Here is a 19,145-nt window from a genome sequence, read left to right on the forward strand (position 1 = left end):
TGATGACATAAACATCCCCTCTCACTGAACAAAAATCATCGGAAAGTCTGAAATATATCTCTCACCTTGGTTGCTGAGAGATTTTGTACAATCAGGGACACGAAGGAACTAAGAACAATGGATTGGTTATAGGTGTGGTGGACATATAGAAAAGCTCCAGAAATAAAAGAGGAAGAAACGTCAATTCTAAAATAGGTTGTGTCTGAGTTATCACTCTCTATGATTATAAGACATGCACGCAATGCAGCTAGGATCGGTTGAACATAGTCACTAGCGATGCCTAAGCATAGCTTAGCTTCTCCTCATGCTAGTCCACCACCTGAACCCGTCACGTTCTTCTTCCTTTACCAGCTCCGGCGACGGCTTGGTGTCCTGGTCGAGGCCCTTGTCCACGCGACGGAGGTACTGGTGCTTGAACATGGCGGGGTTGCCAGCGAAGCACTTGCGCAGCACCGCCGTGGCCTCGATGCAGGACTTGGCGTCGACAACGCGGTTGGCAGTGTCTCCTCGCTCCTGCATGAACGCCTTGGAAGGACTGGGGTGGCACTCTCTCATCGCAGTCGCGAAGTCCTCGCCGCACCCGCCATTGATCACGTGATGCACGACAACCCTCTGGTCGCTCATGAAGCCGGACGTCGCCACTGCCTGCGGTAAGATGACATCCGCTGCCTTGGGTATGATGACATCCGCTGAATCTTTGGCTATTGCTTCGACTATAGGGAGGGTTAAAGAGGAGATCGGTAGATGGCCGTCTTGCTATAATATAGTTTGGCTATTGTACCGCCTTGGATGGAGCACGTTTGTTGATTTTCCAAATCTGTGACCAGACGTATCAACTTGGATCGCATACACGTTGCAACCTCCATACCGGACGTTACTTGCCTTTTCTTTCGGGTAAAGAAAAACCTTGCCTTTTCTTTCTGATCTAGTCGTATATTCTACATCTACAGAAGTATATGTCGTAACAGGTATGGACGCACAGTCTCAAATATAGTATGCCATACTTATGGGCTTCGTTGTTGCGGCGTTGTCTCCGATGTCATGGTGGAGCAGGGAGGTTTTGTCGTTCAGGAGTACACGTAGGCGGTTGTCTACGCAAGTGATAGCTGGAAGATGGAGTATCTTGTATTGGGTTTGTGGTCGAAGGCTGACAGTTTTGGTTTCCTCCTCCGACGTCGTCGTCATGCGAGGGTGTCAGTTCTGAAATTCAATGGCGTGTGCGGAGACATGTTGCCCCGGTCTGATTCCTTCAACAGCTATGGTTTTGCTTCTAGCAAACTACTTTGAAGGTCCGTAAAGCTGCTGATCAGCGATGGAGCCGCATCGAGTTTGGGTGAAGAGGTGATCTGTCTTTTTATCCTTTGCTGGCCGCTTGGGTGATGTCGAAGGAAAGGGACAGGTGGAGCCGCATCGAGTTTGGGTGAAGAGGTGATCTGTCTTTTTATCCTTTGCTGGCCGCTTGGGTGATGTCGAAGGAAAGGGACAGGCACTGGTTTTTCTATCTTTTCAGTTATGTATGGTCGGTGCTTATGTGCCTTGTAACTTGAATCTTTATTCTATATAAATGAGAATGTATTACCATACAAAAAAATACTTATAACTTCGTAATCTTCCACCCTGAATCCAGTGGTGGGGCCGGAGAAATCCAATTACATGATGTCATTTCACGCTGTGTGTAGCTTACGTACAAATCTATCGTAACTCTAGCACGGCTGCACAAATATTGCACAGAAAGGTAAAAAAATTACAACTTTATGAGAATGTTTTTGTACCACAACGATGTATAATCACGTACCCGATCTTTGTATTTCACTTAGCAATGCGTCCCTACAGGAACAATGGAAAAGAGGCAAGGAATGCCCCCACATGTAGATGTAGCATGGCAAGCGACGACTTCCCCACTTACAATAAGTTTTGCCCGGCTCCGACGAGGAGGGGCGATGACGGCAGAGCTTTCGGCTCGCTTCAGTGCTTGTAGTCGTTCTGGTCTACGAATTTGAATGTATTTTTTATTATTTCTGGCAGGGCTCATAATCCTCTCCTAGGAACGTTCAATTAATGAAGATCGCGGAGATCGCGTTTTGTGCAAGGATAGCACTGGTTTGGTTTCCTAATCATGGAAAACGTAGCAATCGTTTGTTTCGAGTCGAACTCAACAGGCAGCTACGTAGGAGCGCACCTTTTCATCGTTTCCTCACCTCCCGATTGCGCTCTTGGCTGATCACCAAATCACCGCCACCTCATAGGAACGGCGACGGCGGCAGCGACAGCAAGGCCGAGGCTGTGTGCGGAACCTTATGGAGAGGTAAACAGCGGTGAAGGTATTCTGAATCGCGGGTGAAGCAAACTAGGGTTCTACGGCCAGCAGGTACACGCATTTGCGATGCTTATCTACTCAATCTAGGGCGTTCTTCTCGCGGATTGACTGCAGGACACTGGGTTTTCTTGGAAAAGCCATTAGATAGCACACAACTATTCCTCTTTAAATTACCTTTTACCACGGTGTTTACTCTACATGGTGGATTTGGTTGCATTGCAGACATATTACAACAATGTAGAATCAATAACCTCATATTATTTGAAAAATGATCAACAAATACATGAAGACTTGCCGCTTGCTGCAACAGTAGAACTACTGCGGGTTATCATTTGTAACTTGGGATGCCAGTGGCGCGACACAACTATCCGCTTCTTGTGTTTTGCTACCCAAATGAGCTTAAATAGGCTTTTGAGATAATTAGTACTCCCTCTATAAAAATAATAATAAGACATTTAGATCACTACTTTAGAGATCTATAAACACACTTATATTTTTTTACGGAGGGAGTAAAATTTACTGTGAGAGTTGTTTACCGATTGTGGTGGCTGCACCGCTTGCATCCTTATTTGTAATAGAACCTAAAGAAAATTGTATATATCACCATTGGTTGATATCTCATCACTCAATTTTTTTAGACAAATCTGCATATAAAGGGCCCCGAATTCTTGGTTCGCCCCGGGCCCCCGAAATCTCAGGAACGGCCTTGATTTCTGGTGGTCGTTGTACTGTCATGATTGAAAATGTATAGATCGGAAGCTTTCTCGCTAAAAAAAAGCAAGGAAGTTTCTCGCACTCTTTTTTTTACCTTTCCATTGGACACTATCCGGACAGCAAATTGCAACCCAACTGAATCTGGCAAACGCAGCCCAAAAATTGGGGCTTTTTGACACCCCCATACCCATCACATATATGGGGAGGATATAAGGGTGGCCCAAACGTGCCCGGACGTGTCTGCCACATAGGATGTGGCACACTATGGCACATCATGACCCCACTAGTACCCCACACCGCTAGTCGAAATCCTAGGCAAAGTCCACACACAACCGCTCCGTTTTCACTCTCAGTCTCCTCCCTTCCAGTCCCCTCCCACTACCATGGCTGGCTCTTGCAACAGCTCCGGCAACATCTCCAACAATGAGTTCGATCCCATCGAATGGGTGGGCGCTGGACGGAGGAAGGCTTCGGATGATGAGGAACTCGCACTCTGCATTGCCATCTAGCGTTTACGGGTAGGCAATGCCGGTATCTCGAACTCAGCTCCATCCACATCATCCTCGGAGGCCGGTGACACAATGCAAAGAGGGCGGTGGAGGTTGGCTCCTCCCTCATACGCGCGATATCCATGCCTCTCGACTCATAGGATCAGCTACTGTGCGATGTCCTCCGCCAGTCATTGAACACGTCAGAGGCGGACGCGGGCGCCTCCGTCGTAAGAATGCTAAGTAGCTCCGCCATTGCATCAAAGTGTTAGAATGCCTCGCAATGAAGGAGACGTCTTGCTGGCACCATCTTGATGTTGTCGGACAACGGCATGACGAGCATTGTTGAGGACCACACACCTCCCGCTACGGATGCATGTACAAAGGAATAGTGCCGCCTCTCCTGTGAACGCAAGAGGAAGGGCCAGGCGAGAAAATGGTGATGTCCCCCACCCCGCTTGGTCTATCTAGTTTATATTCTAAATAATTAATCTGTATGGTGATGAACTAGGTCTGACAAACTCTGTCCTATGATGAACTCTATATGTTTGGTTGGATAATGCTACATATATATGTACATTTGATCTACGTTGTTGTATTTGTTTTATGAATTTGGGGGTGGGTGTCTGAGGAGCACGCCTGTGGGCAAGGACAAATAGGAGGTGACCGGTCACTATTTGTGGACGTATACGAGGGGCACATTTGGCAATTGAGGTTGTGGATGCTCCATTTTTTCGGAAAACCATACAATGTATTCGTAAAACATATGGCAGTACGTAAAACACGGGAAGGAACAAAAAATACATCCATGTTCGTAGATAATCTAGCTACGATTACAAGCACTGGAGCGAGCCGAAGATACGCTGTCATCATTGTCTGTCCCGCATCAGAGGCAGGCAAACCTTGTTGTAGTATTCCGTTGGCAAGTCATTGTTCTCATCACCCAAAGTGCCAGGGCACCAGAACAACAACAGCCGCCGATGAAGAGAAGCATAAAACAGAATAGTCCAACCCGTAGACACGTGAACACAGACGAATGAAGACTAGATCCACACAGATCCCGCGAAGGCAAACACAAACCAAATCCTGTGACATTTAACGGACCCCCCTCCCCCCGACGGCACGAGACACGTTACCAGGACGGGGGCTAGGTGGAGAGAACCCTATTCCATGTTCAGGGAGTTACTGCCCCCTCGTCTTCCTGAGCATGACACAAACCCTAAATAGACAAAAAAAAGGCTAAAAATGAAGCAAGAGCCTTCCCAACGGCAAGGACTGGTTGTAGATGCTCTCAGCTGGTAAACATAAAGAGCTCAGAATGGCAACACACAGAATCAGCGGTGTATGTACGGAACCCACAGAAATAGTCTATGCTATCCAATATAATGTACGAAACCCTATTTTTTTCTTCAGGCCGGACATTGTGGCCGTTGACGGACGCGGTGTTTTGGCTCCTAGGTGCATATGCACCAATTGTCTAAATACAAATTTTGAAAAATTGAAAAATTTAGAACGAAAATCTCGGGCGTATATTCGGATATTCTATGTGCGTGCACAAATTTCGGTGAAAAACGACGGTTTTTGTGGCTTGTGTAAAAAAGATAAAGAAATACCTCGTGAATAGTTATAATGAAACATCAGAAATTGTCCTTTTTACACAAGCCACAAAAAATCTCGTTTTTCACCAAAAACTTTGTGCACGTACATAGAATGTCTAGATATACACGCGGTATTTTTGTTTGGAATTTTTCAACTTCTTAAAATGTGTATTTAGACAATTGATGCATATGCACCTAGGAGCCGTAGCCAATTACCGCTGACGAGCCCTTTAAACTCGGTCGGAGGTAGTAGTTGATCTAATCTATACGACTACTATAGGACATGCATGCATGTAAGATAAATTGACCATTATTGGCGCGGCTGAAGTTCTTGTCCGCTGGTCCTTTGGGGTGTTACGATGACTTGCCGACCGGCTCTGGTGAGGGAGAGGCGATGACGGTGACGCTCCTTTATCTTGCTCAAGTTCTTGTAGTCATTGCTAAGTGGTCTATGAATATGGATATAATTTTAGTTATTTTTAATGTTGTGATGTTTGATGAATAGATTGTCCGTTTCTGGAACTTCTCCTAGTTAATGTAGAAGGGATATAGAATGTATACACAGATTGATTTCCCACATGGGTGTGGCTAGATGTTAGTCAAACGAGATTTAACCAAGTCATAGTCAAGTGACAGATCATAGGAAAGAATGAGATAATTTTTTTAAAAAAATTGCATGGATCTCCACGTAAAATCCATGTCAACAGAATGAACCGGGCGGTTTTAGAGAGGACATATAATAATACAAGCAATAGAAAATCTGTAGATGTCGGTAGTTTTACAGAATGGAGTAATTTTACAAAATCTGCTAGAGTTGCTCTTATACATAGCTTTAACATCACGTGTTACACTTGGTTGCCAATAATGCATGGTAAAGAAAAATCTAACTTATATACTAAACAAAAAGACAGTATCATAAGATGAACCGATCTATCTATGGAGTATCTATCTAGCGCCATTGATCAATCTGCACAAAATCTACTAGCTTCTCCTCATGCCAGTCCACCACCTATATTCGCTGGCCCACTCCTTCTTGATCTGGGCCGGGGAGGGGTTGCGGTCCTGGTCGAGGCCCTAGTCCATGCGATGGAGGTACTCGTGCTTGAACATGATGGGGTTGCCGGCGAAGCACTCGCGCAGTGCCGCCGTGGCCTTGATGCGCGCGTCCTTGTCGACGGGGGTGGCCTTGCGTTGCTGCTTCTTGTAAAACTGGGGGTGCCGCTGCTTCATGTAATCAGGGTTGCACACGTCCATCGCGGTCACGAACTCTTGAAGGCACCCGCCGTTGGCGACGTGATGCCAGACCATCTTGGTGTCGACGAGGTGCATGCTTTCGTCCAGGGCGTCCTTCATGGACGCACGTCCGGGCAAAAAGTTCCCCATGGACCGGCCTTGATTTCTGGATCGATCGATCGACTAGGTAGAGGATACGTACGGCGATTGCACCGGCCGGCTTATATATACTATAGGATTGGACCTGTAAAAATACTAGGATTCGGAGACGTACTTGCTAGCTTGACCTTTTTTGGACGCAACTAGGGCGAGACGGTCGTAACGCGCGGTGCCTGCAGCTTCCTACACGTCAGCTCATATTACGTAACCAGAAGCAGCCCATGTACGTGCGGCGTCAAGAAGAAGCAATCAGAGGGCTGGCGATGTGACGCACACTGTAGCAAACTATGTTTAGCGGTCTTCTTGCTACCATCGCCTTAGGCCGTGCATGTTACGGCCCGAGGCTGGTACCGCCCACAGAGACCAACCAGTGGCCCAGGTCCAGGAGCCGACCAAGAGGGTGAGAAGGCCCAGCAATCGGTACTCGCCCATGGTGTGGAAACCTAGTGACTACTTAAGCGGCTCAAGAGGGCTTTGTCACCATATAAATGCGTTGATCAGGAAATTTTGGTGGGGAAGCAAAGAAGGACAAAGGAAAGCGAGTTGGGTCTCATGGGAGGTTATGACAAGGCCAAAGTTCTTGAGGGGTTTAGGCTTCAGAGATATAGAACTGTTTAACCTAGCTCTACTAGCAAGACAAGCTTGGCGTGTATTGCAGGAACCAAACTCCCGCAAGAATTCTGAAAGCAAGATATTTTCCAAATTGTGAGTTTTTGCAGTCTGAACTTGGCAGTGCACCATCTCAGGTTTGGCGTGCAATATTTGAAGGGAAGGATATTTTGTCTCAGGGGCTGATCCGCAGAATTGGCAACGGCCAAAGCACTCATATTTGGCGTGACAATTGGCTGCCGCGGGACCTGAATATGCGACCCATTACCAGCTTGGTTGCTGACCCGCCTCAGTTGGTGCACGAACTTATATTACACAATCAGGCTGATTGGGATCGAGCGAAAGTACAGAGCACTTTTATTCCCATTGACGCTCAAGCCATTTTGTCAATACCGCTATGTACAAGACCTATGGATGATTTCTGGTCGTGGTGTCATGATCCGAAAGGAGTGTTTACGGTGCGATCTGCTTATCGCATGATTGTCAGCACAAAAATCAGGCAAGAGGCATGGTTGGAAGGCTCAGGAGACTCGTCAAATACGGCGGTGGAGCAGAAAGCTTGGTGCACCATGTGGAAGGTACCTGTACCATCAAAAATCAGTATATTTCTTTGGAGATTAGCTCGCCAGTCTATTCCATCAGCGGACCTTTTACATCACCGAAATATGGCTGTAACAAAAAACTGCGCATTGTGTGGACGTGAGGACTCTTGGAGACACTCACTGATGGATTGCGCAATGTCTAGGTGTGTTTGGGTGCTTGAAGATGCAGAACTTGTGGGTACTATCACCACTTCAACTGATCCAGATGCTAAGAGATGGATTTTCAACTTGATGGAGATATTACAACAGAAAGATTTTGTCCGAGTACTGATGACACTATGGGCAATATGGCATGCAAGAAGGAAAGCGATCCATGAAAACGAGTTCCAAAACCCAGCAGCTACCCATGCATTCATTGATCGCTTTATCTCTGAATTAGAGTCAGTCAAGTCTGTTCATGATCCACAGCAGCCCCGAGTACTTCATACTTCTACACCGGTGTGGGTGGCGCCACCAGATGGTCATTGTAAAATCAAAGTGGATGGGGTAGTCTCTGGAAGTGCCAGGCGAGGATCTGTCGCCGCTATTTGCAGGAGCAGTGATGGCGTATATCTGGGAGCATCATCGATTGTTTTTGCAGGCATTTCTGACCCAGCTACTCTCGAGGCTTTGGCGTGCCGAGAAGCGCTAGCCCTTGCTGCAGACCTGTTACAGACACATACAATTGTAGGGTCAGATTGCAAGGAGGTGGTCTCAAATATTGCTCAAGGCAATGGTGGCAAGTATGGTCAAGTCATTAGAGAAATTAACATCATGTCATTAGATTTTCAGCATGTCTCCTTCATTTTTGAGGGTAGAGAGTCAAATATAGAGGCACATAGTCTCGCTAAGCACGCGCTTACTCTTCCAGTTGGACGCCATATGTGGCTCCTTCATCCTCCTGGCCGACAATGTATTCCTCAAAACATTCTTGAGATATAAATAAAGCGTGTGGTTTGCCTCAAAAAAAAAACTTAAGCGGCTCAAGACGGAGTCGGCACGTCGTGAACCCATGGGCATATGCACCCATTTTTTGAAAAATGCATTTGAAACACGTTTTAAAATGTCAAAAAATTCAAAAAAAATTACACACATACATGCTCGCAAATGTCTGTGCGCAGCATAAATTTTTGTGAAAAAATAACTTTTTGTTTTGTCTCCGTAAAAAAGAAAAAATTTAGTATTTCTAAATAGCGTTTTATGACACTTTTTTTTTGCGTAGGCCATAAAAAAGTTATTTTTCCATGAAACTTTATGCACGCATATAAAACATGAAGATGTTTCTATGCAACCTTTTTCAGATTTTTTTCAGCATTTAGAAACGTGTTTTTCAAAGTGGGTTCATGTACCCAAGTTCATCGATGCATTTTCCACTCAAGGTGCACGTATACGTGTGTGCAACAAGTACGCACGACACCAGGACGGCGGAGTACTATCTAGATGTGCCTTAGCAAAACCGTTGTTCAAAAATAGTCAAAAATTTGATTTTCTATATACCCGTGGTTAACGCTAAACCCACTAAGAGTACTTTGAGAATAAGATCACCATCAATGAGAGATTTTGCACTATATTTTTCTATATACCCGTTGGTTCATCTCATCGGAATTACGTGGTGTCCTATTTAAAGTGAATGTGGTTGTCTCTAATGCCTAACCCATAAACTATCGTGGTAATTCGATAAGAGACATCATGCTATGCATCATATCCAATAGGGTGCAGTTATGATGTTCGGACACACCATCTCACTATGGTGTTCCAGGCTGTATTAGTTGTGAAACAATTTCCACAATGTCTTAATTATGTGCCAAACTCGTAATTCAGATATTCATCTCTATGATCATATCATAGATCTTTTTATCCTCTTGTCACGAGGATAAAGATGGGGTTTATATCATATTGCTTGAGTTTATCCCTCTACATCATGTCATCTTGCCTAATGCGTTACTCTGTTCTTATGAACTTAATACTCTAGATGCATGCTGGATAGCGGTCGATGTGTGGAGTAATAATAGTAGATGCAGAATCGTTTCGGTCTACTTGTCGCGGACGTGATGCCTATATACATGACCATACCTAGATATTCTCATAACTATGCTCAATTCTATCAATTGGTCGACAGTAATTTGTTTACTCATCGCAATACTTATGCTATCTTGAGAGAAGCCATTAGTGAAACCTATGGCCCCCGGGTCTATTCTCCATCATATTAATCTTCCAACACTTTGCTATTTCTATTTCCGTTTACTTTACTTTGCATATTTATCATAAAAATACCAAAAATATTATCTTATCATCTCTGCCAGATCTCACTCTCGTAAGTGACCGAGAAGGGATGGACAACCCCTTTATCACGTTGGTTGCGAGGTTCTTGTTTGTTTTTGTAGGTGCGTGGGACTCGCACGTGGCCTCCTACTGGATTGATACCTTGGTTCTCAAAACTAAGGGAAATACTTACGCTACTTTGCTGCATCACCCTTTCCTCTTCAAGGGAAAACCAACGCAGTGCTCAAGAGGTAGCACGCCCCCACCCTCGTGGGCCCCACGGAGCTCCACCGACATACTTATTTCGCCTATATATACTCTTATACCCTAAAAACATCAGGGGTAGCCACGAAACCACTTTTCCACCGCCACAACCTTCTGTACCCGTGAGATCCCATCTTGGGGCCTTTTCCGGCGATCTGCCGGAGGGGGAATCGATCACGGAAGGCTTCTACATCAACACCATAGCCTTTCCGATGATGTGGGAGTAGTTTACCACAGACCTTCGGGTCGATAGTTATTAGCTAGATGGCATCTTCTCACTCTTTGATTCTCAATACAAATTTCTCCTCGATGTTCTTGGAGATCTATTCGATGTAATACTCTTTTGCGGTGTGTTTGCCGAGATCCGATGAATTGTGGATTTATGAACTTTATTATCTATGAATATTATTTGGTTCTTCTCTGAATTATTATATGCATGATTCGATATTTTTGCAAGTCTCTTTGAATTATCGGTTTAGTTTGGCCTACTAGATTGATCTTTCTTGCGATTGGAGAAGTGCTTAGCTTTGGGTTTCTTGCGGTGCACTTTCCCAGTGACAGCAGGGGCAGCAAGGCATGTATTGTATTGTTGCCATCGAAGATAAAAAGATGGGGTGTATATCATATTGCTTGAGTTTATTCCTCTACATCATGTCATCTTGCTTAATGGGTTACTCTGTTCTTATGAACTTAATACTCTAGATGCATGCTAGATAGCGGTCGATGTGTGGAGTAATAGTAGTAGATGCAGAATCGCTTCGGTCTACTTGACACAGACGTGATGCCTATATTCATGATCATTGCCTTAGATATCTTCATAACTATGAGCTTTTCTATCAATTGCTCGGCACTAATTTGTTCACCCACAGTAATACATGCTATCTTGAGATAAGCCACTAGTGAAACCTATGGCCCCCGGGTCTCTTTCTTACTATATTACAGCTCTTTTATTTACATCGCATCTCGTTTACTATTTTGCTATCTTTACTTTCCAATCTATACAAAACAAAATACCAAAAATATTTATCTTATTATCTTTATCAGATCTCACTTTTGCGAGTGGTCGCAAAGTGATTGACAACCCCTTTATCGCGATGGTTGCAGGGTTCTTGATTGTTTGCGCAGGTGCTAGGTGACTTGCGTGTTGTGTCCTACTGGATTGATACCTTGGTTTTCAAAATCCGAGGGAAATACTTACGCTACTTTGCTGCATCACCCTTTCCTCTCCAAGGGAAAAACCAAAACCAACGCATGCTCAAGAGGTAGTATGTACCGTCGGTGAACACCAAAGTATGTTCAGAAACAGGCAGTCCGGTCATAATTGCTTAAACAGAGAAATTGTATTCGGGGAGTTATGTTATATTACATTTGATATTAAGAAACATCTTCCAGAGAGAATAGTTCCGTTAAGGGTTCTTCTCCCTAGGTCAGCATATGTTTTTTTGTGCATGCCTGAAACTGTGATGCTGAAGATCATCGTATACATTATATTTTGGGGGCTTATATTACTACGAGGGCAATTCGTCTTTTGTCCGCCAACCATTTATTTTCTTAAGAACGCTAGCTTTCGGCTTCACCCAGTCTGAGGTACATGTCCGGATAACCCGTTTGTAACAATCGCAGAGGTGCTCCCTTTATGCCCTAGCCGAACAAGCTGGAACGTAGGGCATAAGCACAGGAGCCAGGCAACCCAACTTGGCAAAAAAATTAAGTCATAAAGGTGCATATAATGGCGAAGAAAGACATATATGAGTAGACAACACATATATACGGTGAACTCGATGCTCCAAAAATGATAATAACCTTCTGTGAAAAGAAGCCCCCAGGTATTATGGGGTATGTACATTTAAAGATGTATACCCATCAAGTGTGTGGTTTATCCGAACACACGCTAGAAGTCGTATGAAAAAGAAAAAAAGGAAAAAGGTGAAAGAGAGGAAAAAAGGGACGAGGAGAAAAGCTATATGTGCGGACTGAGGCGTAGAATCTTCGGAGTCGGGCAGCGTTCCATGGGTTTGGGTCCAAGCGATTATCCGAAGCATTGCGAAGGCGATAGGCTCCTCCAGTGAGTACTTCATCTATAATGAAGGGACCCTCCCATTTGGGCTTGAACTTATCCTGTTTCTTCTCTAGTAGGTGTAGAATGAGTTCACCGACATTATAAGTCTTTGCCCATACTTCCCTGCTTTCATATCGCCGAGCCTGGTGTTGATAGAATGCGGAATGGGCCTTCACGACATCGCGTTCCTCCTCCAGGCCGTCCAGATCGTCCTGCCGATCGAGCTCGGCTTCTCTCTCTTTGTACATGCGCACTCGAGGTGAGTCATGAATAATGTCGCAAGGCAAGACTGCGTCCGCGCCGTACACCATGAAGAAAGGTGTATATCCGGTCGTGCGATTGGGCGTGGTCCGCAGCCCCAGAGTATGGAATCGAGTTCGTCAACCTAGTGCTTGTCCGATTCTTGCAGAGATCGCACTAGTCAGGGTTTGATGCCGCTCATTATTATGTCGTTAGCCCATTCGACCTGACCGTTTGTCCGAGGGAGGTATACAGAGGCGTAATCGAGCTTGATGCCCAAATTGGCGCACCAAGGTTTTACCTCATCGGCCGTAAAGTTAGAATCGTTGTCAGTAATAATACTGTGCGGGACACCATAACGGTGTACGACACCGGATACAAAGTGGATCACCGGTCCGGCCTCGGCCGTTTTGACTGGTTTGGCTTCTATCCATTTAGTGAACTTGTGGACCATAACCAGTAAATATTTCTTCTTGTGGCTTCTCCCTTTAAGGGGTCCGACCATGTCTAGCCCCTAGACCGCAAAAGGCCAGGTAATGGGGATTGTTCGTAGGGCAGTGGGCGGCATATAGCTTTGATTAGCGAAAAGATGGCATCCCACGCATCACTGTACGAGGTCTTGTGCATCTGCTCGGGTCGTGGGCCAAAAGAAACCCGTACGGAAGTCCTTACTTACAAGGGCCCGAGCTGCGGCGTGATGGCCACCAAGACTAGCGTGTATTTCAGCATGGAGTTGCCGTCCCTCCTCTTCGGAGATACATCTTTGAAGGACTCCGGTAGTAATTTTCTTGTACAGTTCTCCTTCACGCACTTTGTAAGCCTTCGAGCGTCGAACAATGCGACGGGCCTCAGTCTGATCATCAGGGAGCTCATTCCTGGTAAGGTAGGCGAGGAAAGGTTCAGTCCACGGGGCAATTACAGCCATAATTTCGTGGGCCGAGGGTGTTATTTCGGTACCCGAGCCCCCGATGATATCGGGACTATGTTCGGAGTCTGGGGGTATGATCGGCTATGGACCAGTGTTACCACTCTCGTCCTGCCACACCACGGATGGCTTAAAGAGCCTTCCCATAAAGGTGTTAGGTGGGACGGGGTCGCGTTTAGCGCCCATGCGAGCAAGGATGTCCGCAGCTTGATTACTCTCTCGAGCCACGTGATGAAACTCGAGCCCCTCATACCGAGCTGATATTTTGAGTACGGCGTTACGGTAAGCCGCCATCTTTGAATATTTTGCATCGAATTCTCCGTTTATTTGGGATATTGCGAGGGTTGAATCCCCACGCACCTCGAGGCGTTGTATGCCCATGGAAACGGCCATCCGGAGGCCGTGCAACAGGGCCTCGTATTCAGCTGCATTGTTAGAGTCTGTATACAGTATATGGAGCACATAACGGACTGTGTCTCTAGTGGGCGATGTCAAAACAACACCCGCCCCGAGTCCGGCTAGCATTTTGGAGTCATCGAAGTGCATCACCCAGTTGGAGTATGTGCCATACTCTTTAGGGAGTTCAGCCTCTGTCCATTCGGCGACGAAGTCAGCCAACACCTGAGATTTAATGGCTCAGCATGGCTTGTATGTTATTTGAAATGGTAAGAGCTTGATGGCCCATTTGGCAATCCGGCCGGTGGCGTCCCGGTTGTTTATAATGTCATTGAGTGGTACTTCGGAAGCCACCGTGATCGAGCACTCTTGAATGTAGTGCCGCAACTTGCGGGATGCCATTAAGACCGCATATGCTATCTTTTGATAATGCGGGTATCAGGATTTGCATGGTGTAAGGACCGTCGATATGTAGTATACTGGTTTTTGGAGTGGGAATTTATGTCCCTCTTCCTCTCGTTCGACGACAAGCACCGCACTCACCACCTGGTGAGTTGCGGATATGTAGAGCAACATCGGTTCGCCGACGTTTGGTGCGGCCAGGATTGGGTTGCTTGCTAACAAAGTTTTTATTTCTTCCAATCCGGCTGTGGCAGCGTCCGTCCACGTGAAGTGGTCGGTGCGTCGGAGCAGACGATACAATGGCAATGCCTTTTCTCCTAACCTAGAGATAAAACGGCGCAAAGCTGCTACACACCCGGCTAGTTTTTGGACCTGCTTGAGGTCAATTGGTGTTGCCAATTGTGACAGGGCTCGGATTTTGGGTGGATTTGCTTCAATTCCTCTATTGGAGACAATGAACCCGAGCAGTTTTCCGGCGGGTACGCCGAAAACGCACTTTTTCGGATTGAGCCGTATGTCATATGCTCGGAGGTTGTCGAATGTAAGGCGTAAGTCATCCACCAATGATTCGACTTGCTTGGTTTTGATGACGACGTCATCTACATATGCCTCCACAGTCTTGCCGCTTTGCTTTTACAGGCATGTTTGAATCATGTGTTGGTAAGTTGCGTCGGCGTTTTTGAGCCCGAAAGGCATAGTGTTGAAACAGAAAGACTCATACAGGGTGATGAATTCCGTTGCGGCCTGATCGGATTCCTTCAACTTAATTTGATGGTATCCGGAGTATGCGTCGAGGAAACACAGTGAATCGTGCCCTGCGGTTGCATCAATAATCTGATCGATGCGAGGTTGTGGGAAGGGGTCCTTAGGGCAGGTGTCGTGATTTTATCATGGCAGATGTCCTAGTGTGGCTATGAAGACGCACTTGTCCGCTTTCGGTTTGAGGTTATCAGGCTGAAGCCTTTTCACATAAGCGTCCCAGCCCAAACCTTAAGAAACGACAACTCAGGTTTCTTGCCAAACCATAATTCATACATTGTCCTCTCAACGCATTTAGATGATGCCCTATTTAAAGTGATAATAACCAATTTATTATTTCCTCTAGGGCATATTTCCAACAGCGCTTTCCCGGCGGTTGGTACTTCCCCGCCGCTAGCATCTCCTTCAGCGCCTCGTCTCCCGCCATCGCCTCTAAACACCGCCACCACTCTTAACCACTCTTGCCGCCGCCTTAAGATGGCCTCCCTCAAACTAAGGCTCTAATGCTAATTCTCAGAGAATTTTGTCCCTGGATCAATCAAACGCACGCGATCTCGTGGACTCAAAGAACACTCACGCACGAGAACACACAGAAGATGAACAGGAGGTTTTGGCGACGCGCATTGATTGCGTCTTTTCTGTTTCTTTGCTTATTCACTCAGCCTCACGCCCAACTGAACGTGGCCTAATTACAACGCAAAAGACTCCCCACGATCCTGTTTTCCCGTGCCATGTAACGCCCTCGATGCGACTATATCTCCCACGTGTCGAGGCACGACTTAGAGGCATAATCGCATTGAAGGCATATGTCGCAAGTGAGGCAATCTTCATGCAACCCATGTACATATATAATATAAAGGGGAAAAATATAATAATAGTTGTCTTACACTCGCCACGTCACATCAAGTACATAAGTAGCATCCATCATACAATCACTCATGGCCCGACTACGGCGCCAAAATAGAAAAGACCCCCAACAAGCGACTAATCCCTGAATCGAACCCCGAATAGGCACCACTACTGATCATCAGGAAAAGAAACATAGTATCGCTGAGAGTCCTCGTCGTACTCCCACTTCAGCTCGAACGCGCCATCCGGAGGAGTATCATCGGTCCCTGCATCTGGTGTAATAGTAATCTGTGAGCCACAAAGGACTCAGCAATCTCGCACCCTCGCGATCAAGACTATTTAAGCTTAATAGGTAGGGAAGGGGTAATGTGAGTGGAGCTGCAGCAAGCGACTAGCATATATGGTGGCTAACTTATTCGCAAAAGAGAGCGAGAAGAGAAGGCAAAGCACGAGCGGAAACTAAATAGAGCAGACTACGCAAACATAACTCCAACGCCGTGTCCACTTCCCGGACTCCGCCGAGAAGAGGCCATCACGGCAACACACGCAGTTGATTCATTTTAATTAATTAAGTTCAAGTTATCTACAACCGGACATTAACAAATTCCCATCTGCCCATAACCGCGGGCACGGCTTTTGAAAGATCAATCCCTGTAGGGGGGTCCCAACTTAGCCCATAACAAGCTCTCACGGTCAACGAAGGAATAGACCTCCACCCAGGACCCACCGATCAGACTCGGTATCCCGGTACAACAAGATGATTCGATAGGTCAAAACTAGTCCAGCAACACCGCCCGAATGCGCCGACAAATCCCGATAGGAGCTGCACATATCTCTTTCTCAGGGCACACTCAGATGAGCGCTCCATACAACTAAAACCAAACCTCGGGTTTCCCCGAGGGGGCGCTGCACAGGACTCTGGTTCGGACCAACACTCAGAGGAGCACTGGCCCGTGGGGGGCTAAAATAAAGATGACCCTCGGGCTCCGGAAACCCAAGGGAAAGAAAAGGGTAGGTGGCAAATGGTAAAACCAAAGTTGGGCATTGCTGGAAAAGCTTTAATCAAGGCGAACTATCAAGGGGTTCCCATATATCCCAACCGCGTAAGGGACGCAACAATGTGGGAACATAACACTGATATGACGGAAACTAGGGCGGCAAGAGTGGAACAAAACGCTAGGCGAGAGGCCGAGCCTTCCACCCTTTACCAAGTATATAGATGAGTAAAGGTAACATAACCATATAATGATATCCCAACAAGTAAATAAATGTTCCAACAAGGAACGGCTCCAATCTTCACCTGCAACTAACAACGCTATAAGAAGGGCTGAGCAAAGCGGTAACATAGCCAATCAATGGTTTGCTAGGACAAAGGTGGGTTAGAGGCTCAATCATGGCAATTGGGAGGCTGACAAGCAAGTGGTAGGCATCGTAGCATTGGCAAAGCAAAAGAGCGAGCAAACTAGCATAGCAAAGATAGTAGTGATTTCAAGGGTGTGATCATCTTGCCTGCGCAGTTGTCAGAATTGACTGGATCCTCAAAAGCAAACTCAACGGGCTCCTCGTTAGCGAACTCGTCTCCCGGCTCTACCCAACAACACAAACAAGCAACAAGGATACAATCAACCACGTGCAAAGGCAACCAATAAGATGCAAAGATGATATGCTATCCGGGATGCGATGCGGGATGCAAAATGCAAGATGTAACAGGAAATGCATGAACCTGTCCTCAACTTGGAAATCCAAGTGTGCCACTGGATAGAGGGGAAGAAATCCCCTGAAAACGATATAAAGATCATGGCAATCGGAGATACGGTTTAGAAATGGCAAGCGTTTTACTAAACGAACCGATCTGCGATTTACAGCAAGTAGGCTCCTAAATGCAACAAAATGAACATGCTACAGCCACCCAACATGAAAACTAATTGCATGGTAGTGATATACTCATCAAGCTTAACAAATCATCATGACTGAGGCATAGGCAAATTCATCCATTAAGGGCTTCAAACAAGCATGGCAAAACTGAATAAGCAAAACAGATTTCAGACTTAGCGAAATTAACGCTAGTCTGAAATTTCAGACCACGATGCCCTCTTCGGAGCAGCAAAACAACATGATGGAAAACCTGAACATGGCAAGTAAGAGCATGGCATGGAGCTACTCAACAAGCTTATCAAAACACCCAAAATGACCTGGGGCCAAAAGGGTTCACAAAATACTCTACCGAGCACACGAACATTGATGAAACACAACCAGTTTTCAGACTTAGCGAAAACTGGGACATGCTGAAATAATAACTCACGGAGGCATGTAAACGAGCTCGATGCTCTCACTACGGTGCAAGTCATGGCAAGGCAAGCATATATCCATTAAGAAGGCACAAAATGCTAGCTAGACATAGCAAGAACAATGGCATAGCATGCATGGATCACTAGCAATCACTCCGGCAAAATCGCAAAAGAGTTCACGATCTGCCCAAAACAGCAACTATCCAAAAGTTGAGCTCGATTGAGTCAACCTAGGGGGCTCCAACATAACAAGTAAAGACATGGATGGATTAAGCACAACAAGTATAACAAATCACTCTTACTGATCATCCTCAAAAGAGGCACGTAGCACTAGGAAACAAGCCGGACATATAGCATCGTGAACTAAAACGGCTCAGACTTAGTGAAAATCACTAAGTCCCTGAAATCGATAATCTCAGGTAGCCCTCTTCGCAAGCTTGCACAAGACAATACACACATCCTAAAAATACATGGAAGGCACCTCTGGAAAGAAGACAACATGCTTAACAATTCATCCCAAAGGGGCACAGGCATATCATGCACGGATTAAATGTGGCAAAAATGACAAAAGTGCATGTTGGACTAACGGATCTGCAATTTAACTCAACATGCCTCCTTCCAACAGCATTTTGGGCAACAAGATGACATCAAATGCAAATGATGCAATGGAATGAAATGATGTACTCGTCGAGACGAAGATTTTGACATATCATACGCCCAAAATGGAGCTACGGATGAGGAGATATGAGCGGTCAAAGTAGCAAGAAAAATATAATGGGAGAGGGAGAAAGTCAACGGGGGGGCGCTAGGGTTTACTGTAGCCACCCGCTCCCGATCCGATCTCGCGGCCACAGTAGATGCCGGCGATGGCGCGGCGGTCGGAGAGAGGTGGAGGGTCGCCGGGGTAGCTCGCCGGCGTGGAGGAGGTGGTCGCCGGGGGCCGGATCCGGCGACCCGGGGCGGCGCGCGGTGGCGGAGGGCGCCGGACGGGGCGGCGCCGGG

Source organism: Triticum aestivum, chromosome 7A, assembly GCF_018294505.1.
Source record: "Triticum aestivum cultivar Chinese Spring chromosome 7A, IWGSC CS RefSeq v2.1, whole genome shotgun sequence".
NCBI lineage: Eukaryota > Viridiplantae > Streptophyta > Magnoliopsida > Poales > Poaceae > Triticum > Triticum aestivum.